At 40.5% G+C, this 25098-nt stretch overlaps 2 long non-coding RNA genes across 2 annotated transcripts in view; one reads left to right on the top strand and one right to left on the bottom strand.

Moving 5' to 3' along the window:
• The window catches only part of LOC124884408, a 31460-nt gene extending 29456 nt beyond the window's left edge, over positions 1 to 2004 (top strand). Inside the window, exon 3 of the long non-coding RNA XR_007042425.1 lies at positions 1962 to 2004. This is a non-coding gene — a long non-coding RNA (uncharacterized LOC124884408). The remainder of the gene's footprint in view (positions 1 to 1961) is intronic.
• Positions 1336 to 5456, bottom strand: LOC124884409. The gene is made up of 3 exons (XR_007042426.1): positions 2471 to 5456; positions 1959 to 2385; positions 1336 to 1888 (listed from the first exon to the last, which is right to left on the bottom strand). It is a non-coding gene; the product is annotated as an uncharacterized LOC124884409 (long non-coding RNA).
• Between the last annotated feature and the right edge of the window lie 19642 nt (positions 5457 to 25098).

Genomic DNA, 25098 nt, shown 5'->3' with positions numbered 1-25098 from the left:
CATTCTAGGGTAAGATAGATTTTTTTTACTTCCAGTTGATGTAAAGCAACAATTGCTCTCCTTAGATCGTTGCTGTTGTATGTCTATGTTGGCATTAGGTTGACAAAAGGCACCAAACCAGCAAGTTGGCAAGAATTCATTTTTTTTGAGAATAGGTCGCACTAGAATTGTAAGAGAGTGTACAGTCTCTTTTCTGAGACTGTAATCCCTGTGGCCAACCTCTTTATGTGAGACTTGTGCTACTTTAACGAGCATACATTTTAGACAAATAACTTTTATATGTCTTGGTCTAAAGCTTTCTGCTCATTAGAATTATCCACCTTTTGAGATCAATGTTACCAGCCTTCTTTATGTTCTGATAAACAGATGGTAAGTTGTGTGTAAGAAAAATCTTGTCTGGCATCTTTGATTAGCTTTGTTTGCACCAACCATATTGATTTCAGCCAATAATGTGATTAAAATAGAAAAGCAATGATAATAAAGAAGAAAGCTTTTACCACAAACAAGATGCTAAAGAGCAACTGTCTCATTTTCTCTTTATCCCATTCATGTTTTTTTAACTTTTCTGGCACTCATACAGCAACACAGCTCCAACAGATTCCATTAATTCAGAACCTTCGACCAGATGACATAATTTGCCAATCTTTTAGCATAGTGTATCTTACATGAACCCCTATCATCAAGCAGACAAATCTTCTTAGTAACACTCAGGCACTCTGAATCCGGTGAAACCGCTGATGTATTACATCTAGCATAGTGTAAGTTTGTGATGTGAGCATTTTAATTTATACCTCAGTGTAGTCATATTAACACTCATCCTCTTACCCTGTCCCCTCTTCTCCCACCATATAAGCATCTTGACATAGATTGGGATGAAGCATGGGGGAGAAAGAGAGGAGAACTCAGCAGTGCTGTTGAAGGATAGGAATAACAGGAATTGTAGAACAAACTAAAACATAATAGATGTTAACATCCATTCACAATTAGCAACAAGTGTGCAAATGTAACTTGACAAAATACAACTCAAGTAAGACATTTATAAAGGCACAGAACCACTTTTTTCTCACTGTATGGCACAAAATCAGATTGAGCATTTCCTGTTTTAGGTCAGTTAAGATTACCTGTATTATTATTTTGCTAAATGGAAAAATAAACAAATTCAGATTTTTTAGATACTTTAAATTACTCTTTTTTAAATTCAGAAGTTAACTTTTGCAACTATATTATAGCTAATGATTTAATACTGGGTCGGTTCTAGGTTCGTCAGGCATGGTAGTGTAAAGAAAAACAAAACTGGGTGCCTTTGAATATGAAGGGAGCATTTATGTGAAAAAAAAAAAAGAAATAAAATACCAAAACAATACATCAGTAGCAATCCGCTTTAGGTAATTCAACTTTTTTTTCCCAGTATGACATATTCTAATTGTTTTAAATAAACCTCAAAAATCAAAAGGTTCCCTATTCAAGACTGGTTTCTTCAATAAATAAAACCTTTACCCTTTTATCACTCAACTTTTTTTTATTGGAAGAAAACATTTGAAGTTCATAATTATTTCAAAATCAAATAAAATTCTATTCACAACTCAGGGCTTCAATCCAGTCTATCCAGCTAGAAACTGAAAGTTTATCCCGATTCTACTGTGGAAGTTGAATGTTTCCTGTAAATGTTTTTAGGAAGGGGTAAAGACAGGCGAATAGATGTTAATCTGGTATGTTGTAGGACATCAGTGCTCTCGAAGAAGGACTCCATGGGTATGAGTCGCTATTGATTTGTCATAGTGTTACGTATGGCTCTGACCCACATGCAGAATCACGCTCAAGGGAAATGGGTACAAGTTTGAAAAAGGTTTATATAAGGAGAATGGATCGGTATGGTGTGCAGGAACAACTGTAAGGAAAAACGACAAGTAAGTGACACAGTAAACGAAACTGGAAGTTAAATGTGCAATGTCTCTTACTAGGAGGGAGTAGGCAATCCGCCAGGAGGAGAGGGATTCGGACTGGAGAAGAAGTGAATATGGAGACAATGGTAAGTCCGATGATTTCTTAGTTACTTGGGTTAGAGCTTGGAGTGCAGGCGAAGCGTCAGTGGAGAGGTAGAGGGTGGACAGGTTAGGTTGAATAGTCTCTGGAGAATCCGGGTCTGGAAGCAGCCAGCCGGGGAAGTTCCAGAGTTTGGCGTCGGGTAGGTGTGTGTGGAAGATCCTTCCTGGGGAGATCCTAGGAGCGAGGCTAGTGCGAAACGAAGCCACTGGGGCCAGCCTGGGTAACCTCCAGGTAGTCACCGGTATAATCCTTGGAAGGTCCTTGAAAACGTAGTTAGTGTTTGAACGAAGCCACCAGGGCCAACCTGGGTAACCTCCAGGTAGTCGCCAGTTCAGTTCACTAAGAAGAACAAAGAACAAGTTAAATGTTGTCGAAGGCAAAGTACACATAAACTTAATTAATACGAGGCTGGCTGAGTAGCTACCAAAGAGGCTAATACTCGAGCGACGAGATGCTGGCTGCTTCCTGCTGAAGTACTCCAGGACTCAATCACCAAGATGGAAAACACCTGTCTCCACCACTGCTGAGCACCAGCGCCTACTAGGAGTCAAACAACACAGACAAAAACATACAACAGAAACTCCAGCCCCGACCTGATTATCCTGCGTCACCAACAGGGTAAGCACACTTGTGCAGGTGCACAAGTGTGCTTGTACAGGTGTGCAGGTGCAGAGAGAGAGAGCCAATCTGTCACCCATGTGATGTATTAGGTCTTGCTAGCCATCGGTCAGCAGCACCTAATGCTGACTCTGTGCCACTGGAAAGAAAAGCACACTCATGTTGAAGATACATGTTGAAGTTTGTTTTAAACATAAAATAAGGTATCACATGCTTACCAAAACCTGCTCAGCTCAAGTTTTGTCGATCTTGAAAGGTTAAAAACCGCATTGGCTTAGTACTCAATTCTGGTTTCTCTAAAAGCTTTACTCTTACGCTCCTCCTTGCTCATTATCCTTCAGTGCTCACCTTCACTCCTGCTGGAAGTGATAGGTGCTGATAAAACCTTTACCACCTGTTCTTTTCCTGTTGCTCGTTCTCTCCTTAGTTGGGCATAGCCATTCTGCTGTGGTGTCTGGACATCTGATACTCATTTTCTTATCAGGCTGGCTGTATAAAAAGATCTGGCAGACATCCCTTCTTTGCTTGCTGGTTCTCGTAAATGAAGTATCCTCTTGTGTTGTTTGCTTTCTAGTTACCAGTAGCTTAGTCTTTATTTCCTTTTGCTTCATAAGTGTGATCCTTAGCTCTACATGGAGGGTCCTTCATAAAAGCTGTGAGCTCCAATAAACTATTAGACAACCTCACAATACTTATCTGGAAATTTTGGTTTTCCTCCATGGACATCTGATGCCAATCCTCACCTCAGCTCAGCCTGCCTGTCATCACAACTCACGGATATCTGGATACAGAGCTATAGAAAAACTACCTCACGCTTCCATCAGCCTTCACCAAAGCCATCAAGGATTTTTCACTACCTCTCGCTCCTGCCAGGAAACAAGAAGCTTTGGATTTTTGACTTCTGGAGATGAGATCTCCAGCTTCATGGAAGAGACCCAAGTTTCCTGTTTCTTCATCTGACACTACCAGCTGGCAGCTTCCTGATTCCATCATTCCTCGGACCTCCTCAAGTGAATCCTGTCCACCCTCCACCTACTGCAGCACCACCACCAGAGCCTCAGTACCAAACAGCTTGTATTAAGGACTCACCTTCTCAGGTCTCACCGGTGCACAACTTCTTGGTCTTCTTGGACTTCCTTGTAGGACTGCTACAAATCTCTGACTCGATGCAATCTGCTGGGTTTCCTTAGACAGAAAAACTTTTTATCCAATTTGAATAAATAACTAAATCTGACTGCACTATTCAATGGTTAGGATTAATTGGAATGTATGTACCTGACTTTTGTGAAGTGCCTTGAGACGACATGTGTTGTGAAATGGCGCTATATAAATAAACTGAACTATAGGCCTGGCTCGAAAAATATTAAGCCTGATAACACTGAGAAAAGAGGCAGTGCCTATCGTTCCCCCTCATTGGACCTTTGGGGCTTTGGTTTGGGAGATTGAGGACCTTGTTAATCAGGCCAAGCAGCATGAGCCAGATCCAGGCACTGGTTCCCCCAATAGGATTTTTGTTCTTATGTTTGTTAGATTTAGGCTAATCCATTGGTTTCACACCGCTAGGTTTTCAGGTCAGCCAGACAATCTCTTTTATTTCTAGAAGATTTTGGTGGCCATCTCTTCATAAGGATGTCAGGGAGTACGTACAACTATGCTCGGTTTGTGCTAGGCAAAAATCAGGCAACCAGCCACCTTATGGCTTACTCCAACCCCTCAGCACTCCCAAGCGCCCCTGGTCACATATAGCCCTTGATTTTGTAACTGGTTTGCCCATCTCTAAAGGGATGACGGCCATCCTTACTATTGTTGACCGCTTTTCTAAGGCCTGTCACCTTGTTCCCTTAAAGAAGCTCACATTAGCATTTTAGACAGCTCAGCTGTTAGTTCAGCATGTTTTTCGGCTTCATAGCATCCCTCAGGATATGTTGTCAGATCTTGGGCCTCAATTTGTATGTCGTGTTTGGAAACAGTTTTGTTTGTCTCTTGGGGCCAAGACATCCCTGACCTATGGTTACCACCCCCAATCTAATGGACAGACTGAACACATGAACCAGCAGATGGAGTACATACTCAGGTGCTTGAGCACTACAAACCCTCTGGACTGAAACGTTTACCTCCCTTGGGTAGAATATGCCATAAATTCACAGGTTTCATCAGCTACAGGCTTCTCATCATTTGAGGCCTCTATCGGCTACCAACCACCTTTGTTCTCTGCAGACGAGAAATACATAGCAGTTACCTCCATTCGCCACCACATTCGCCGCTGTAAATGGGTCTGGTGCACTGCTTCCAAAGCCCTCCTTCGCACCGCAGATCAAAACAAGAAGTATGCCGACCGCAGGTGGCGGCCGGCTCCTGTGTACCATCCAGGACAGAAGGCTTGGTTGTCCTCTCGGGACATACTTTTAAAGGCTGTGACTAAGAAACTGTCTCCCCGCTTCATTGGCCCCTATGTCATTGACTCTGTTGGGGCCATCCATTTGGTTGCACATTTTGACGCACAGCTCTACAGACGTCGCAGCTCTGACGTCACTGGAAGTATAAATCGGCTGAGATGCATAGTCTCGGGGCCATTTCCGCCTGTCGCAGGACAGCGTATAGGAGGCGCATTTCTGGAGAGACAAGAGCTCGCAGGCAAACTTTTGCTCCAGAAGGCCATTCCTGGAAGAGCTTGAAAGCTGGAAATCTGTCTGACACGAGAAGATCAGAGGATTTATTTGCCGATTGAAGACCGTGCCACAACCGGCGCAGGTAAAAAAAAAAAACCTACAGATGTTATATTTCCAAGGAGATGAGTTTCCTCCTTGTGTATGCAGTCGACTAAATGTTCTTCATCTTTTCCCCTCCTGGACGGATGAGAAGTTACCGTTTTTCTTTAATTCGATCACGGACGCGTGATCCCCCCCTTTCTCTCTTTTTCTTCAGACCTGATCCCATCCTCAACTGGTGGAGAAAAGAAATCAACTTCAAAGTAATTTCGTTCTTTTCATAGTAAACCGGATAGGTGCATTTAGAGGTCTGGGCAGGATGAGGCAGTTAAGGTGATGTAGGATCACCAGTAGTTAATCTAAGGTATTAATTTGTTGCATGCAATACTGATTGAATTATGTTATGCTGAGCTGTGTTTTGATTTGCTACGGAATCGTGGTTAATGTTTGTCCGGCTGATCCCAAATCAGCCAGGAGTTAGAAGTTGGACTTTTAAAAGTTTTTCATTCAAGGCAGCTGCGGTCTGGGCCTCACCCAACCACTCTTTGTTCCAGTTTTATTGCTGGAAATTTTCCACTGGGTTCCCGCCTCAAGAGTTTATGACCCTTTGTCAAGATTTGGGGCGTTCAGCTGATAGTGGCTAAAGGGGCGTGGCCCCACCGTTTCATCAGCTGATCGCTGCGATCGAGACATCAACACGACAGGAGGACTTCTTCCCATTTAACCCAAATTACACATTTTGTCCATAAACTGCTGGTTTGATCTTCATACACACTAAATGCATATATGTATATTTTTCTTTTATTATTATTGTTTGGTAGTCATTGTTATTCCCTTTGTGTAGAACGGTGCTTGTTAGTTAGGTGAAGGTTTTGGACCGGAATAATGGTATATCAGGATTATTTGGCTTCAATAAATCTTCATATATATAATTAAGAGAAGCGTCTGTGTTTATTTCGTGCAAGAGAGATTTATCTGTCAAAACAAGGTCGAAGTTCCCCCACCTTCGGTGAAGTGGTTGAATAAACAATGACAGTTTGTGTTTTTGGTTAATAATTTGTAATTATTAATGAGCTTTGAGCCCATAATCACAACTCCAGAGGATATCTCTGATTTCTATTCGTAAGTGATGATGTTTGGTTAAGAAATTAATATTTTTCAAATTATTATTTTAAATTATGATTATTGATTAATATTAATTAATCAATAATCATATATTCCTTACAAGTCCGTCATCAGTCCTTCTGCCCTTCGCCTTCGTTTGTCTTCTAATCCGCGTGTTCACCCTGTATTTCATGTTTCACAGATAAAGCCCTTCATTTCCAGTGCTTCTTGCCCTCCTGCCGAGCCCCCGCCACGCACCCTGGACCGGCTGGGGCACCCTGTCTGGATGGTCCGACGAATCGTGGATTCCTGTCTACGGGGTCGCGGATGGCAGTATTGCGTTGCCTGGGAGGGATATGGTCCGGAGGACCATTCCTGGGTGCCCTGGTCTTTTATTTGTGATCCTTCACTGATCACAGACTATGTCTCCTCCTGTCCGTCCACATCTTCGTGGCCGCCAAGCGGCGGCTGTTGAGGGTTAGGGTGATGTGAGGACCTGAGTGCTATGTCAAGAGAAGCAGGTAAACTTCTGAATTTGAATAAAGTAAAAATATTTTAAATACATCTCACTCATTCTTCTAGCATTTAGCAAATAGAAATCAGTTTGGTAAACTCACCAAAAAATGGAAATTTTTAGTCTGAATAAAGATCAGACTTAAAATACTGTTTGTTATAGGTTATGGGAGTGAAGATAGAACTTGTTATTTTTACGAGGGATAAAACAGAAAGTCATCCAAATCATCAAGTCATCCAGTCATCCAAACTAAACTGAACATAAAATAAATTTTAAACATATACAATTACAGTAAGAAAATCAGCCTTACCTTGAGCACAGCATGAGAAAATAGCAGAACATTACTGCAGTTCAGGAAACCCAATAACAAAATCCAAGCACCACCAAACCCACAGAGTATGACACATCTATCACTTCAGCTGAGCAACACCGGTAGGCAATTACTGCCAAGTGAGAATGTCACACTTTTCACATATCACTTAGCTGAGAGATTGCTTTTCTATGTCCAGCCTGATATTGCATCTGGAGAAAAACAGTTGCATGACCACTCATGCTCACAAAGAAAAAAAAAAACATGACTATAGCAGCACAGGCATCCAGAACAGGGTAGGCAGGGACAAAAAAAACAAAACAGCAAAATAAAGTTGTAGCTGATGAATTAGTCTATTTATATAGTGATTATTAGTCTGTGCAAAATAGTTGTGCCGATGTGAAACATACAAGAGCAAACATCAACCAAGCTCATATTCTGTTGATATGTAAGCTATGAAATACAATGTTTATGAAAGGAGAACATTTGACAAATTAATGAGAACATTTTAAATCACCATAATTTGGCTAATACTGCTTGGAGGATGAGGAAAAAGGGATTACACTTCATTACTAATACCACCCAGTCATGCTGGCATTTAGTAAAGTAAGATCCACAGAGGTCTCCCCGCACTGGTGTCCCTAATTAAATTCAGTTGATGCTAAAACCAATTAATTTGCAAGGATTCCTTCCTGAGGGCCAAAGAGATCTTGTTGGTAACAAAGCTAATTTTCTGCTGTCAGTATTATTTATCAATACACAGTTCCTTATCTGTGTCAGGAAAGCTAGGATCAAAAATGAAAAAAATATACAGTAAGTTTATATACTGCTTTTTCCTTTAACCATTATGCATTTCTATTATGCATTTTATTTTCCATTTTAGTACAAAAACATGTCCCAAAGACTGAAGAAAATCAAACTATATAATTGACAAACTGATTTAATCTGATTCCCCTTCTGACAATCTTAAAGATGCCCAGCTTATCATGATGGCTCTATAATTCCTGCTGTGTGTTAGGAGTGATCTAGTTTGCTTGAAAGGACGTTGGGACCGATCTGACCTCATATCGGGGATTTTCAACATGTTGTATTCGCTTGGCCCGATATCCTAGTTAGTGGGGTGTTATCTGAGGACAGACGAGCACACAGCCTGTTGAATGTAATGTGTATCCAATCAGAAAGCGAGGTGACAGAAACACGGAGGGGAAGCCATAAAAAAGACAAGAAAACAACTGCCATGGTGCACCAGAAATCTATGCATGTTTAATTCAACTGTTATTATCCAGGAAAGCTAAATGTCTGAACAGAAAACAATCTAAACACAGTGTGTAAGGATGTTTCCCGTGGGAAAAAACAAAAACAAAACACAATTTTTTCCATATCATAGTGTAACATAAGGAGCCCGTGCTTGCGCTGCCGACACTCCTTCAATCAGCATCTTTTCTTTTTGTAATGTTTTTCTTTGTTAAAATTAATCCACAAACTATTGCCATTGCTTATTCCTCCTCTGCCATGTTTATTTACTCTGAACAGTTTTACCATTAGGTATAAAAGGAACCATTATCAATTAAAGAAACATAAAGAAAACTTCCAGCAAAACTAGACTTACAAGTACAAACTACTGACTGAGGGTTGAGAGGACAAAATGGACACATACAACACAAAGGTACTGGCCCACAGTCCTTTGTATGTCAAGAAGAAAAAGCTAATAAATTGATCACTCAATAATCAACACGTATCCATCATAAGCCGACTGCGGCACTGACAGCCCCGCAGAACGGCGCAACAACTTCTCCGCCTCCTGAGACAGGAAAGTAAGGAGGTCAATGGAGCTAGCCTGATGCTCCTCCACGAGGTCTGTTGTTGGCCGAAACATTCTGTCATGGTTTACTTGATATTGGACCCCAGAATGCAGACGAGCAGGCAGCGTGATGGTAAGTGAAGAAAAGGTTTAATTACGAAAACTCGCACTCAGCAGGAGGCAGGAACAAAACAAACAGGCAGCCAAGACAGGCATGGCATGATCAAAAAGACAAGACTTGGTTAGAGAACCATACATGAGCATGAGAACTAGACATGAGCATGAGAGCAAGACATGAGCATGAGAGATGTTTCCGCGACGACTAATAGAACAGGTGTGAATATATGGCGTGAAAACCAGGCGGAGCAAGGAGACAGATTAACTTGAAGCAGGTGAACCGAATAAACTTAATTAACAGAACAAAACGTGACTGGAGCAAAACAGAGACTCTTGATCACTAGAAAACATGAAGCAAAAGGATAACCAGATCCGCAAACCAAACTTGACAAAACATGAACAAGACGACAAAACAAAAGCATGACCAGGAAAATAAACAGAAACATGATTCAAAACTTGAACAGTGAAAAACATAAGGAAAAAACCCGAAACCAAAAACCAAACAACCCCAAATCATGACACGTAGCTAATTTATTTTGGGTAAAGCAGACCATCCACAGCTGACGCATATTTGAATTCTGCACAAAGGCTGATGTTAAAGTTCTTTCAAATACACTGACACACATAAAAATATTATTTTGGGACTCATGTCTGTTAGTGATGGAACAGAACCAAGCACAGGACAAATAATGTCTAGACAAGGAAGAAGAAGAGTTGGCTGAAGGAGAGTAAGGTGCCCTAAGGAGAGGAGCTGGCCTCAGAAGAAGAACAGGTAGATTAGGGCTACGAGTGGGCCAGAGAAAGGACAAAGGAGAGAGGTAAGAAACTGTGATGGGGAAAAGTCTAAGATCACATGGCCACATTACCCATCTTAATGCAATGGATACCGGCTGCAAGGACACCACAGTCATAGGCACTGCCAACACTCAAAGCAGTTTTATCCATGATGTATTGCACACTTTCAAGAGTGTTAAGGGAAAAAAAACAGTAACTATGAGCCTGTATAGTTATGGTGACATTCCTCATTCCACTTCCTTTTCAATTACATTCTTGACCTTTTTTCTTTCACAGTCCTTTCATCTAGCCTTGTATTTTTTAAACACCCTGCTTCTTTCATTTTCAGCTTATATGTCTGTTTCTACTTCCCGAGACCATTGTTTGTAATCATTGTCCATTGTTCATAACATGTTTCCTTCTTAAGCCAGTTATATTAGGGGCATTCTATCATATAGCTTACAGAATTTTTATCAAGTTTTGTTCTCTATATGTACATATTAATCCAAATACCCTAGAGAGAAAACTGGACATGATCGTGGAATTGCATAACTGAGTATATTATATCATACTATATTTTATTATATTATGTTATAATTTATATGTAGAGTATATATGTTTTTTTTTTCTTGAAAGCCAGTTCTTTTGCTCTGTTTAATTACTGTACAGATAACCGAAGTTTTCACACATACTGTTTAAAATGTCACCTTTTATAAAATATATATATATTAAAAAATGTGTCTTCCCTTGCTTGAATTTTCATGACATGCCATCCATGTTTGTGCATCTTGTTTTTTTGACAACAGGAAAGTGAAATGTAATAATCTTACACTGCATGATATCTTGCATCCTGTTAGTAAACAGTTTTAGATGCTGTTTGAGTCTTATTTGAAGACGCCTTACACAGGACTGCTGAGAAAAGCATGTTGAAAAAATACTGAAAATAAAAATTTATCTGATTTAGTGGGCATTCTTTTCTTCATGAGTGTGCACAAGTGACTCAGCGAGAAATGAGTGTTATTTTGATGGAGCAACATTCTTTTCCCCCCCTCCTAACACCCCTCAGCTGCTCCAACCCATATTGACTTCCCAGACTCATCTATTCTCATTTATGAAATGATGTCAAAACTCCATGGCAACCACTCTACCAGTAGCCCTAGGCTTGCTACCCAAAAATAAACAAGAAACTGGAATACCATATGCACACACAGAACCATTAAACTGTAACACTGATAGTGTGCAACATGCTGTCAGAATTTGTTTACGTTTAGATGGAAACCATGTTCAAATTCTATTTCAACAGAATAATGAATTTCTTATTGTAATGGTTTTTAAAAAAGCATGATATTGCAAATATGCAACAACACCAACCATTTACTCACATGTCATAAGTCAAAAAAATGCTAATGTATTCTGAAAATTGTATCCTTGAGATTGCTGTCATGGGATTGATGTGAACAGGAACAGAACAGGATGCAGGCTTTAGTTTGGAGGCAGGCAAAGATAAAAATAAGCGTTATTTAAACTAAAAAAAAGGACATGCCCCAGTGGCACGATCTCCTTAAACACATAGCCTAAAAATGTGAAGCTGGCTGAGGTAACCAAAGAACAATGGAACAGAGGGAACACACCAAGGAAATAAAAAAAGACATGGATCTGAATAGAAACAACTAAAAACCAGTGACCACAGATACTAAGCAAGTAAATAACCAGACATGTTGTTCAAGTAGAAAGCAAGACTAGGAAACAATAACCCACTAAACAACAGATCAATGAGAAAAGAGAAATAAAAATATGTTAGACAACTAAGATGATCTGCCACCAAACAAAACAAACAAAAAAATCCTGAAAGGATTATGAATTATCTTCATTATCAGCTGTAGCCATTAACTCCAACTCATTTCCCTCTTACATTTGTGGGAAACCTGATGTCCATGATGATTCAGTGAAGTCAAGAGGTGATTTAAATACCTTTAAGCCCAAATAATGCATATCTCTTTGTATTAACGTTTTGATAGCATAAATGATTATTTTCTTTCTGTTCCACAAAACCTTGGTTCCCTCACAGATGTTCCCTGTTGTTTTTCTATGTAGAATGCTCTTAATATATTACATACACAACAATATAGTTTCATATAAAAAAAAGATTACATTTCCTTTTGTGTCTACAATTATTATTTTCCTTCTTTTTCCGCCATATCACTACCAATACTTTAAAAAAAATTTGTGTAGGTGTGTTTTCAGGTGTGTGATTTTTAGTTCTATGCAAAGAAACAATAAAAGCTTCATGTGGCAACCAAAAATCTCTTTATTACCGTGATAAGTGTTGTGCTCCAAGGTTTGTCTGATGCCTGTTCATATTCAAGTCTCTCCAATATGTATTAATTTATTTGGCTTATTTAGATATTCGGAAGGTTTTGAAAAAGTTAATGAAGATTCATAACTTTAATTGTTGACTGAATATGTTAATTCTTGAACCTATCTTTTATGCGGTGGAATGATAGCAAAATGTGAAAAGCTTTGAAAAGCTTTAACTTTAAAAGGTACATAGAGAGTCTAACTAATTTTATCTGGGAGCTGGTTCTACAAGAGAGAAGTGTAATCATTGAAAGATCTACCTTTCATTTTATTTTATTTTATTTTGTGTGGAAGTGTGATTTTCTGGGTTCCCAGCCACATAAACAATAAGAACGCCCCCTGAAGTTTGAATTCCTACTAGGAACGTCAGAGCTTGCCCAGCAGACTTGAGTTTACTTTCCAATATGGCTATGTGCATATAGCATATAAGTTGCCAGTATAAACTATGCCCTTTAGAGGATTTTTTGAATTATTAATCCAGGGCACACATAATGCAAAATATCAACTTGTAGCCATGTTACCAAAGAAGATGCTGTATCCAACCATATTGGAAAGTTGAGTCGAGGGAAAACTTTAGGCAGAAAAAGCTGCACAAGCCACAGGGACAATCAAGCTTGAGAAGACCAAACCAAAGCCCACTAAAGAATTTGAAGGGAGACTCACAAGGCACAAGCTGTGGCTGGAGGTAATACTTTACCACACTTTAGCGGTATTATGGAATCAGAGTTTGAAACATTCTTTCTGGGGTGCCAGCCAGGTGTCTCTCCTGACATATTTATTCTGCAATCCAAAACCCCGCACAAGGGAAAAAAAGCAGAGAAATGCTCATCACCCGAACCATGGTGATGACCTCATTCTCGTGACATCACCTCCCCTAACCCCAAAACGTTTTCTGGTGAGGTGGGTAATTGCAAAGGATTTTTGCTCCAGTGTAACTTAGTTTTCAACTGTTCTCCCCGTTCTTTTCCCCATGATGATGTGAAGATTTCTTACATTATTGGTTTATTGTCAGGCAAGGCTTTACAGTGGGCTGAAGTCCAGTTCTCTGATTGCAGAGACTTTGGTTGTTCTTTTGAGGATTTTGTTAAGGAATTTAAACAGACAGGGTCCACCAACTGTAAATGAGAGGGGAGGGGGGGTGTTGGTGGACCACTCACAGCTCACAGACTATTAAGGTCCCCCGATTCAGGATGCGAGCAGAATTTGATAAACTCTGAGTTGGTTATCAAGGCAGGAATTGATGTTCCATCTTAGCCTTAGACGGGAAGAAGCTGCAGAAAATAACTCAGCGTATCAAGCCATTAGAACTTTTGTTGTCAGGCAATCATAGGGAAACAATATCTTTTTTTGTGTTTCCAGTGTCCCAAGGCGCCATAGTACTAGGTTTTCCCTGGTCACAGAAACATAACCCTTATTTGGATTGGTCTAAGTGTCGTGTTGAGTCCTGGTCCATTAAGTGTCATTCATCTTGTCTCCAGTCAGCCTTCTCCCCGAGCTCTCCCCTGCAGGCTAATGAGGATGAAGTAATAGATCTATCTCATGTGCCATCAGAATATCATGACTTAAAGGGAGTTTTTAGTAAAACAGGGCCCTTTCTCTACCACCTCACAGACCCTATGACTGGGTGATCGATCTTCTGCCAGGTGCCCCTTTGCCTTCTAGCAGACTTTATAACATCTCTCGCCCAGAACAAAAGTCAATGGAGGATTATATTAATGAATCCCTGTCTTATCACCTTGTCAGGATCCACCAGGGGGATAAGTGGAAGACGGCATTCAAGACACCGTTGGGTCATTTTGAGTACTTGGTCATGCCATTTGGACTATGTAATGCTCCTGTTGTTTTTCAGGCCTTAGTCATTGACATTCTCAGAGAACATTTTTGTCTTCGTATATTTGGATGATATTTTGATTTATTCAAAGGACATTCAGGAGGATCAAAAACACATTTGCCAAGTACTTCAGCGTCTTCTGGAGAACCGCCTGTTTGTGAAGGCCGAAAAATGTGAATTTTATTAACCTTCCGTCACCTTTTTGAGATACATCCTTGAGGGTGGACAGGTACGTTCAGATCCAGAAAAGACCAAAGCAGCCCTGGATTGGCCTGTGCCAGACTCTCGCAAATCATTACAGCGTTTTCTCAGATTTACAAACTTTTGTAGACGATTTATCAAAGATTATAGTCTGACTGCTGCGCCTCTTACTGCATTAACCTCCTCCAAGATCACCTTTTCCTAATCATCTAAAGCTGAAGCAGCCTTTCAGGCTTTAAAGGAGAAGTTCTCTCAAGCCCCCATCTTAGTTCATCCGGATTTTTCAAAACTGTCATGGAGGTCGATGCTTCGGACATCGGTGTTGGAGCTGTATTGTCGCAGAACTCTGAGGATGGGAGACTCCATCAGTGTGCTTTTTTTCCCCGCAGGTTCAGCACTGCTGAAAGAAATTAGGTTGTGGGGGACAGATAACTACTAGGTATAAAACTAGCCCTTGAGGAGTGGTGCCACTGGCTAGAGGGGGCCGAGCATCCCATCCAAGTCTGGACTGATCATAAGAACCTGCCCTACCTTCAATTTGCAAAAAGACTCAACCCACATCAGTCTCGGTGGTCTTTATTCTTTTCTCGTTTTGATTTGTGCATTTCTTTCAGGCCCGGATCAGTGAACGCTAAGCCTGATGCCCTCTCCAGACAGTTTGCCACTGATGATTCGGTGAAGGAACCAGCTCCCATCCTGCCGCCCAGCTGGACGATAGGGGCATTCAGGTGGGAGATAGAGGACACTATTTTTAGGGCTCAACAACAGGTACCTGACCCTGGCACTGGACCATCCAACCGCATCTACGGTATGTTCCATCTCAAGTCCTTTTCAGACTCATTGACTGGCTTCATACAGCCAGATTTTTGGCTCATCCTGGGGTAAGCAGGACTATAGCATTGGTTCAGAGGAGGTTTTGATGGCCGTCCTTGCATAAGGATGTAAGGGAGTTTGTTCAGGCTTATACAACCTGTGCTAGAAACAAATCAAGTAACCAGCCACCTGCAGGTCTTCTCCAACCCCTCAGCATTCCTAATCGGCCCTGGTCTCACATTGCATTGGATTTCGTTACTGGACTACCACTCTCCTCAGGTATGACAACCATTCTCACGATTGTTGATCGATTCTCTAAGGCATGCCATCTCATTCCCTTCAGAAAACTTCCGTCAGCTCTGCAAACTGCTAAATTACTCACGAAACATGTTTTTTGTTTACATGGAATCCCTCAATACATTCTGTCCGACCGAGGTCCACAGTTCATCTCTCAGGTTTGGAAACAGTTTTGCTTAGCTCTTGGAGCTAAAGTTTCATTGACTTCTGGTTATCACCCTCAGTCCAACGGCCAAACTGATAGATTAAATCAGCCACTGGAATCCACATTACGTTGCCTCACATCTACAAATCCCACAGATTGGTGCTCCCATTTACCTTGGGTTGAGTATGCACTCAACTTGCACGTATCTTCGATCTCTGTTTGAGGTTTCCCTTGGTTACCAGCCACCCCTGTTTTCTGCCGACGAGAAGGATATTACGGTTTATTCAGTCCACCAGCATGTCCACCGCTGCAAATCTATCTGGTCTTCAACCATCCAAGCTCTTCACCGTACTGCTGATCAAAACAAGTGTTTCGCTGACCAGAGACGCCGTCCTGCACCTGAGTACCAGCCTGAACAAAAGGTATGGTTGTCAGCACGTGATGTACCCCTAAAGTCCATGTCCCGAAAGCTTTCGCCTCATTTCATTGGACCCTATGAGATAGAGACTGTAGTCAGTCCCTCTGCGGTTCGCCTTTGTCTACCTGCAAGTTTTCGCATACATCCTACGTTCCACGTGTCTCAAATAAAGCCGGTGATCCCTAATGCTTCCCTAGTGCTTTCTGTTAATATTCCCTTTTCTGCTGGAGGAAGAAACCTCCAGCAGAGCCACGCTCAGTGTGAGCAGCCATCTGCCACGACCGACTGGGGGTTTGAGAGAACAGAGCAGAGACACAAAGAGAACAAAGAAGCACTGATCCAGTAGTCCTTTCTATGGGAAGGAAAAGTAAATGTTAATGGATTTAGCTCCTTTAGTCGTTTCACCTAGAAAGAAAGAACAGATAAACTCTCAGCCATATTTCAAGGTTAGAATCTGATAGAGAGCACATAGAGATAGCCACAGTAAAAGCTCAGTCAATTGCCATGTCTAGGAGAGAGAAAGGGTTAAACACTGAAAGACAGGGCCATGTGGATCATTGGTAGAGGGTGAGCATTGAGTTGTTGCCAGCAGAAGCTTAGATGGTGCCCCTCTCCAGAAAGGTGTCACAGGTAGACACAGAGTCAGGCCAGGTGTAGCTTCTAGGAAGAGAAAAAAGACAGAACAAAGTTAAAAGCTGAAATAACAGCAAATAATGCAAAATTGGAGAGTAGTGTGAGAATGTAGCGAAGAGGGTGAAAGTGGCCATTATGTCCTCCAGCAGCCTAAGCCTATATCAGCATAACCACAGAGATAGCTCAGGAGAACCTAAGCCACTCTAACTATAAGCTTTATCAAAAAGGAAAGTTTTATGCCTAGCCTTAAAAGTAGACAGTTTGTCCATCTAGAGCCCACTGATGGCCATTGCTATACTAAAATCCACAACGATTGGGATACCTCTCTCTGTCAGATTGACCATAACCACTGGAAAAGAGAGGGGGTCATACAGGTAGCAGAAATGGAGGGTGTGTTTGCACCTCATCCATAACTGAGCCGGATTAGGCTAAACCTAACTCCCCCTTACTCCATCCAACAGGGAGGGAAGAAGACGGAGGTAAAAAATAAGGAAGATAGCTCAGGATAACCTAAGCCACTCTAACTATAATCTTTATCGAAAAGGAAAGTTTTAAGCCTAGCCCTAAACCTAGCCAGGGTGTCTGCCTCACGGTCTAAAACTGGGAGATGGTTCCACAGGAGAGGAGCCTGATAACTAAAGGATCTGCCTCCCATTCTACTTCTAGAGACTCTAGAAGCCACCAGTAAACCTGCAGTCTGAGAACGAAGTGCTCTGTTAGGAACGTATGGAACAATCAGATCTCTGATGTATGATGGAGCTAAATCATTAAGGGCTTTGTATGTGAGGAGGAGAATTTTAAATTCTATTTAACAGGGAGCCAATGAAGGGAAGCTAAAGTAGGAGAAATATGATCTCTCTTTTTAATTTTCATCAGAACTCTTGCTGCAGCATTTTGAATCAGCTGAAGGCTTTTAACTGCATTTTGTGGACATCCTGATAGTAATGAATTACAATAGTCCAGCCTTGAAGTAACAAATGCATGGACTAGTACTTCAGCGTCACTCCTGGACAGGATATTTCTAATTTTGGCAATGTTCCAGAGATGAAAGAAGGAAATCCTAGAAACCTGTTTAAAATGGGATTTAAATTACATGTCCTGGTCAAAAATAACACCAAGGTTTTTTACTTTATTACCGGAGGTCAATTTAATGCCATCCAGGTTAAGTGATTGATTAAGCAGTCTTTTTTTTTAAAAGACTCCGGTCCAAAGACGACAACTTCTGTCTTGTCTGAATTTAGAAGCAGAAAATTTAAAGTCATCCAAGTTTTTATGTCTTCAAGACATGCTTGTAGTCTATCTAACTGGTTGGGCTCATCAGGATTCATGGATAAGTAAAGCTGAGTGTCATCAGCATAACAGTGAAAATGTATTCTATGCTGCCTGATAATTTTACTCTTGGAAACATATATATAGTAAATAGAACTGGTCCAAGTACTGAACCCAATGGTACTCCACAATTAACCCTGGAGTTTAAAGATGATTTATTATTTACATGAACTAACTGGAATCTGTTGGGCAAATAAGATTTAAACCAGCCTAGCGCTGTTCCCCCGATCCCTACAGCATATTCCAGCCTTTCTAAGAGAATATTATGATCGACTGTATCAAATGCAGCACTGAGATCTAACAGAACCAGAACAGACACGAGTCCATTATCTGAGGCCATAAGAATATCATTAGTGACTTTCAGCAGAGCTGTTTCAGTGCTATGATGAGCTCTGAAACCTGACTGAAACTCTTCAAACAGGTCATTGCTGGGTAAATTCTCACACATTTGATTAGCAACTAGTTTCTCAAGAATTTTTAGATAAGAATGGAAGATTGGATATAGGTCTGTAATTTATTAAATCATCTCGATCAAGCGAAGGTTTCTTAAGCAAAGGTTTAATTACAGCTACCTTTAAAGCTTGTGGTACATAGCCATTTACTAAGGATACATTAATCTAAAATCATATCTAAAATGGGAGTGGTAATCAGAGGGAACACTTCCTTAAATAATTTGGTTGGGATTGGGTCTAACATACTGTTACGGCCCAAAAAGAAAAAGGTCACAACATATTTATTGAGGACATGAAGACAAAATACGGATTCAAACATTCTGTTTAATTACTTTGTTTCTTCTTAGACTTTCCTGAAATCACACAAAGACTGGAACTTTTAACTGCTGTTTCCTAAAAAAAAAGGAACAAACTTAGAACCTATGCCTCCCCATGTCCACAAACAAACCCAAAAGTACAAACAGAAAGATGGACCTGATGAGCCGGCCAAACAGAATCAACAGGTGCGGCAGCGGGCCAACCCTATACAGGGCCGTTGAAGCCACTACCAACACCAAACTAAGAAAAAAAGAAATCCCAAAAGAAAATAAAAACGAAAACAGGACAACCAGTCCCCTCAGGCCAAAATCAGAACAAAGGGCTAAAGCTACCATCAAAAGCTACCGCATGGCAAGATGCTGCTGCAGCCTGCAGTACTGACAACCAGCTGGGAGCGCGCACACGCGAGGCGGAAGAGAGAACGCAACGAGAGAGATAGAAATGGACAGACAGAGTGCTCAAAATCCAGCCTATGTATAGGCTGGCGAAGACAAACGCCGTCTTAGGAAGCAGGCAAAAAAATAATGTAACCAACACTAAACACAAACACTAAAGCTTAAGCCAAAAATACAATACAAAAGAACAAATCTAAACAATAACAATAATAATAATAATAATGTGCCCAGAGCACATAGCTTCATGTAAGCCTTCAACTTGTATGTGTTAATATTTCTGATAACTCAGGAAGCTCCACATAGGATCAAAGCAGTCCAAACACAGATCAGGTTCTACAGTTACTTCCAATGTTGTCTAACTTGCTGAGGATGAAGTAGTCATCTTCGGGAGTATGTCAACGATTTTCTTTTTAATAGAATCAATGTTATTTTGGAAGAATGACAGCATGAGACTAACCATGTCATCACTGGTCAGATCAGGGAGGGGACCAGAGAAAATGACGGAGTCCGACATTGTTTTGGCAAATTTACACACCGAAGCAACACTAACTTTGGTGACCTCCGATTGATGTAACCAGGTGTCATTACTGCCAGCGTGAATTACAATCTTAAGGTATTTATGCTTATCCTTAGCCAGCAGTTTCAGGTAGGATTTGATGTTGCCCGTTCGGGCCCCTGGCAGACATTTGACTATGGTCGCTGCTGTCTCTAGTGCCACGTTTCTGACTATGGAGCTGCCAATTTCCAGAGTTGGCTTCTCAGCGGGTGTGTCGCTGAGCGGGGAAAACCTGTTAGAAACGCAGACGGGTTGGTGGTGACCTGTGGGCTGGGATCTAGGACTATGCTTTCTACGTACGTTCCTTGTCTCTCCAGTTCTCTTCCCCTTCCTTCCATACAGTTGGAGATTCACTCATTCATGTTTCTGATTACTTGTTGCACAATAAAACATTATTTTACTGATTTTCGTTCTCCGGAGTGTACTTCTATATGTGGGTAAGATCTATTCCGAAAACAATGACAGAGAAGAAAAAAAAAAAAAAAACTATTTTCCACAGTGCTCCAAAGTCTTCTACTCAGATAAAAGTGAATTAGTAATTTCATTCAGGAAAATCAAGACTCCCGAATCTGGAGAAAAAATAAGCAATAAAATTATGTGAGAAACACAACTTTGCATTTTCATTAGCTGCACGCCAAAATCATTAAAATGAACATAAATAAATACTAGAAATCTACCTCTCTGCGTTACTTAAAAAAACGTTCCAATAACATTCGAATGTATTAAAATGCAACTCTTAATATGATGCAAAGAAAGCCAAAAGTCAAGTGATCTGAAATGTAACGGCATTGACCTATCCTTTAAAACTCCTTTGATATCCATATGATGTAGGATCTCAGGCAAGCAACTTTTTAAACAAAGCAAAGAACATTTTTAAACTACGCAATGATAATTCATGTTCAAATCTTCCAACAGCATCCTATCCCAGTTTTTTACCATGACTCAACGGGTTCATTAGCTCTTTGTGGGATGAGATTGACCTACATAATGTAAGGTTACTTGCTATTGTTGTGACTCAACTTTGTTTATGGGCTGCAAAAATGCTTGGTTTATCTATTTACTTTAGGTTATAGTGCTTTCAATCATGCATGCTCAAACTGTGTAGTTTTCATCGATCCATATTAAGTGACATGGACAACTAGCTGGCATTTGCTCTCTCAGTCCATGATGTTCCTGGGCATGTAAGTGAATGTCAGTGTAGATTTTCTAGCTTTAATTCTAGGAAGACACATGTACCTCAGGGATTGTATGTCCTAGTTTTATTTTGGCACCTGTGTAAATTGTGTTACTCCCTACTACCAGAGGCCAGCTGTCCCTCCATTGAATCTAGTGTTTGTACTGTCAACCCTATACCACAAGCCATTTGAGCCACCTGAGCTCCAGGTCTCTCACAAGTTGACATTATTATTAGCCATTAGGGAAACTCAGCTGGATAACTCTATACCACTTTATCATATGAAGAAAATGGTAAGGTTATGTCAGCATGATGGTATGTTGAGGCCCCTCACTCCATACATACACTTTAAATAGAGGCCCTGCCCATATCTAATGTACAACCTTTTCAGCTTCAGTTTGGACCAGACTTATTCTGGTCCCTTGGACCATAATAGGTTTGTCTGTGTTTCCACAGATGACATTTAGGTTTTGTTACAGTGCAGAAAACACTGTTTTACTAATGACTGTCTTCTCGTACTCTTGCACCTGCTGAATTTCTCAAAATGGTCACTTCTTTGACTCCAACCTTTAAATACCATTTAAATTTTGAGTTCTATTTATAAACCATCTTGGTAGACTCCCATGTTTACTTGTCCGATATCTCTCTCACAGATTTTTTTCATGACAAGAAAAATGTTCTTTTAGTTAAACTTGTATATTTAGAGAACTGTATTTACCAGAATTACTGAACCTCTCACTGTCTTTTCCTGCCTTTTTTGCCTTTCTGTCTTAGCTTTTATAACTTTCTCTCTGCCACAATAAGGAGAGTACGGAAGCCCTGAAAGGCAAGTGAGAAAAAATACAAAAACAAAAAAAACCTAGATTAAAATATTTCTGTTTTTTTTTTTTTTTTTTTTCTGTTCTACCTTGTTCTTGCCATTCAGGGCAGGACAGAAAACAAAACAAAACTTAGAAATATTTAAATCTTGATTATTTTTTTCTCATTTGCCTTTCAAAGGCAGAACCAAAAAAAAAAAAAAAACAAACAGCCTTCTTTTAGATTTACTACAGTGGTTTCGGAGACGCAAAGGCCTAATGTATGCCTTATATGGTGTTTTAAGGTAAAATTGTCAGCTAAAAAAACATTTTAAACAAAATATAATGTTCCACACTCACTTGCACCTGGCTGGCTGGCTGTGCCAGCCCTTTTTAGTAGACAGAAGGGGTATTACAAAAATACACACTTAGAAAAAATGGAGGACATTTTTTGGCCCACTTGCCTCTCTGGGCTTGAGAGGAAAAAAAAAAAAAGTTTTTGAAAATAAGACAACAGAAAGTTTTTTTCTCCACTTGCCTTTCCATGCTTGAGACAAGAAAAAGATAAACCAACATGTATTTCTCACTCTGTTGACAGATAAAATGAAATATTTTTCAAAATGAGTTTTTATTGAACTGTTTTCTCCAAAATATAAATATATAAACAAATAAAAACATGTGTAAATCAATAAATGGTTCATATTGTGCCTAGTAAATAATCGTACCCCTTTCTAATTTATTGTGAGAGGTTATGATAAACATATACTGACAGTAAGTTTTAAGGCCATTTGCAAGATATAATCTTAGTCCCAAGAAAGAGCATTCATGGTGGTTATGGCCATTTGTCCTAGAGATATCCTTGATTAATGCTGTAGTTAATTCTATATCTCACATGAATATCCAATATTGGTATTATAACAACATAGTATGCCCAACAAATACACAGCATATGTGCTTTTGCTGTAATTTATTTTACTTTACCACAATCTCATTTAGAAAAGGGGACATTGGTTCTTGGAAACCAGCCCTTTGACTATTCATTTGAACAATACAGCTGTTAGTGAGGGCTGCTGGTTTTATTCCATTGCCTCTAGTGGCAGTGCCGAGTATTAATTCAATTCAATTCAGTTTATTTATATAACGCCAATTCACAACACATGTTGTGTCAAGGCACTTCACAAAAGCCAGGTACATACATTCCAATTAATCCTAACCATTGAACAGTGCAGTCAGATTGAGTTATTTATTCAAATTGGATAAAAAGTTTTTCTATCTAAGGAAACCCAGCAGATTGCATCGAGTCAGAGACTTGTAGCATTCACTCTTTCTGGATGAGCATGTAGCGACAGTGGACAGTCACTGGCGTTGACTTTGCAGCAATCCCTCATACTGAGCATGCATGTAGCAACAGTGGAGAGGAAAATCTCCCTTTTAACAGGAAGAAACCTCCGGCAGAACCAGGCTCAGTGTGAGCAGCCATCTGCCACGACCAACTGGGGGTTTGAGAGAACAGAGCAGAGACACAAAAAGAACACAGAAGCACTGATCCAGGAGTACTTTCTATGGGAAGGAAAAGTAAATCTTAATGTAGCTCCTTAAGTTGTTTCATCTAGAAAGAAAGAACAGATAAACTTGACCTGTGGGCAGGGATCTAGGACTATGCTTTCTACGTACCGTCACCCAGCCAGCCTGAGGCCCCGGCTGCGCGAGCTCTGCTGAAGGACTACTCCGGGAAGCTACCCTCGGTGGCCTCGGCTATCTGCTGGTTTTTCAACAACGCGGAGCCGGGACTCCAATTCCGACACCCTCACCTCCAAAGCTACAAAAATGCTACATTTATTACACATACCAATATTACTAAAGGAGGCAGAGGAATAACTGAACATCTGACACAGCGAGTAGGAGAGAGGACGAGACTCAGAGAGAGAAACAGCAGAACGGGTAGCCATGGTGGAGTTAAAGCTACTGCTAAGCTAGGGACCCCTTACCACTACTTGAAAAATCGTGTAAGACACAGAGAGTCCCCAAACGTTAAATGCAGCAACAGAAAGTATGTGTTTTAACGTGCTAATGTATTAGAACAAGTAAGAGATATCACAGTAGAGAGAAATTAGATCAAGTGAGAGAGCTTTCACACACCAAACAATCCACCAAGTGCAACAGTGAAAACGAAAAAGATGTGACGAATATGCCTTACCACGCCTTCACAATAATCATGCAGCAAAAGACCATCGGTGTTTAACCCTGCAGGTATTGATCAAAGGGTTACAAGAACAACCACAACAACAACAAAAAAATCTCACTTGCCTTTCAGGGCAGAACAGGAAAAAAAAAAAGTAGAAATATTTGAGTCTAGATTTTTGTTCTCACTTGTCATTCAGGGCTTCCGTAGCAGAGAGACCATCAAAGCAAAATTGATAGACTAACATACAATGAAGAGAGTTTCTAGATGCATGTGTAACTTGCACTCCTACAGTCAACTCCAGATGGTTGTATGTAAATTGAATAACTCACGTCCTCAGTGCCATCATGTGTACATGATGAGGAATCCACTGCTGATGTCTCTGAAACTGAGGGACACGTGATTCGAACAATGTTTCTCAAGGAGTTACAGGGGATTACAGCTCCAGTGCACCAATGACCACTGGCACCACTGTCCACAACTTATCTTTTTCCACTTTGAGCCCTTGGTATTTTTCAGGCTTTCTGTGCTGTCTCTGTTGTAAAGCTACATTTTTTACAACAGACGATGTGGCAGATATCGAGAAGACATGAGACTGCACTGAAGGACAATAGAGTGGTACCAATCATGGCAGCAAAGCATCTAACACAAGAGCAATAGAGATCAGGGTCTATCACACTAGGCAGGAAATGCAGGGAATTTTTGTAGGTATTATGATCAAATGGTTTTTATAAGTCATAAAATTGGACTCTGATGCAGCAACAGAATGACATAATAATATAACCTGTCTTACTGACCATTGATTGTGGTCAAAATGTGGATTATTTACCTCCTTTTTTTCATGTGACCAATCCTACCAGTCAGCATTTTGTAAAATCTTGCCAGATTATTTGGTATTAAAATTACAGGTTTTTTTTAGGTATGTCACAATCAAATAAAAGTGCCATCTTTAAAATCCTGAGATGAGAAGAAACCCACTGATTTTAATGTTTTTTGAGCATTGAGAGTGCAGACCAAGGTGAGCTCAGAGAGGAGACCATACTGATTCTAGGGGGTACTGATCCGAAAGGTAAGGTGGTATGTACACTCAGAGTGAAAAGTGGTTTGCTAAGTAGGAGGGTGACCCAGAAGCATGAAATGGGAGCATAGACCTGAGAAGAGGAGCTAACAGGTAGTGGTCAATGGGTAGGTCGGTTTCCAAGTAAGT

This window comes from Girardinichthys multiradiatus, chromosome 18, assembly GCF_021462225.1.
Source record: "Girardinichthys multiradiatus isolate DD_20200921_A chromosome 18, DD_fGirMul_XY1, whole genome shotgun sequence".
Taxonomy (NCBI): Eukaryota; Metazoa; Chordata; class Actinopteri; order Cyprinodontiformes; family Goodeidae; genus Girardinichthys; species Girardinichthys multiradiatus.
The sequence above is the reverse complement of the archived record's forward strand: the minus strand, read 5'-3'. Positions and strand labels throughout refer to the sequence as shown.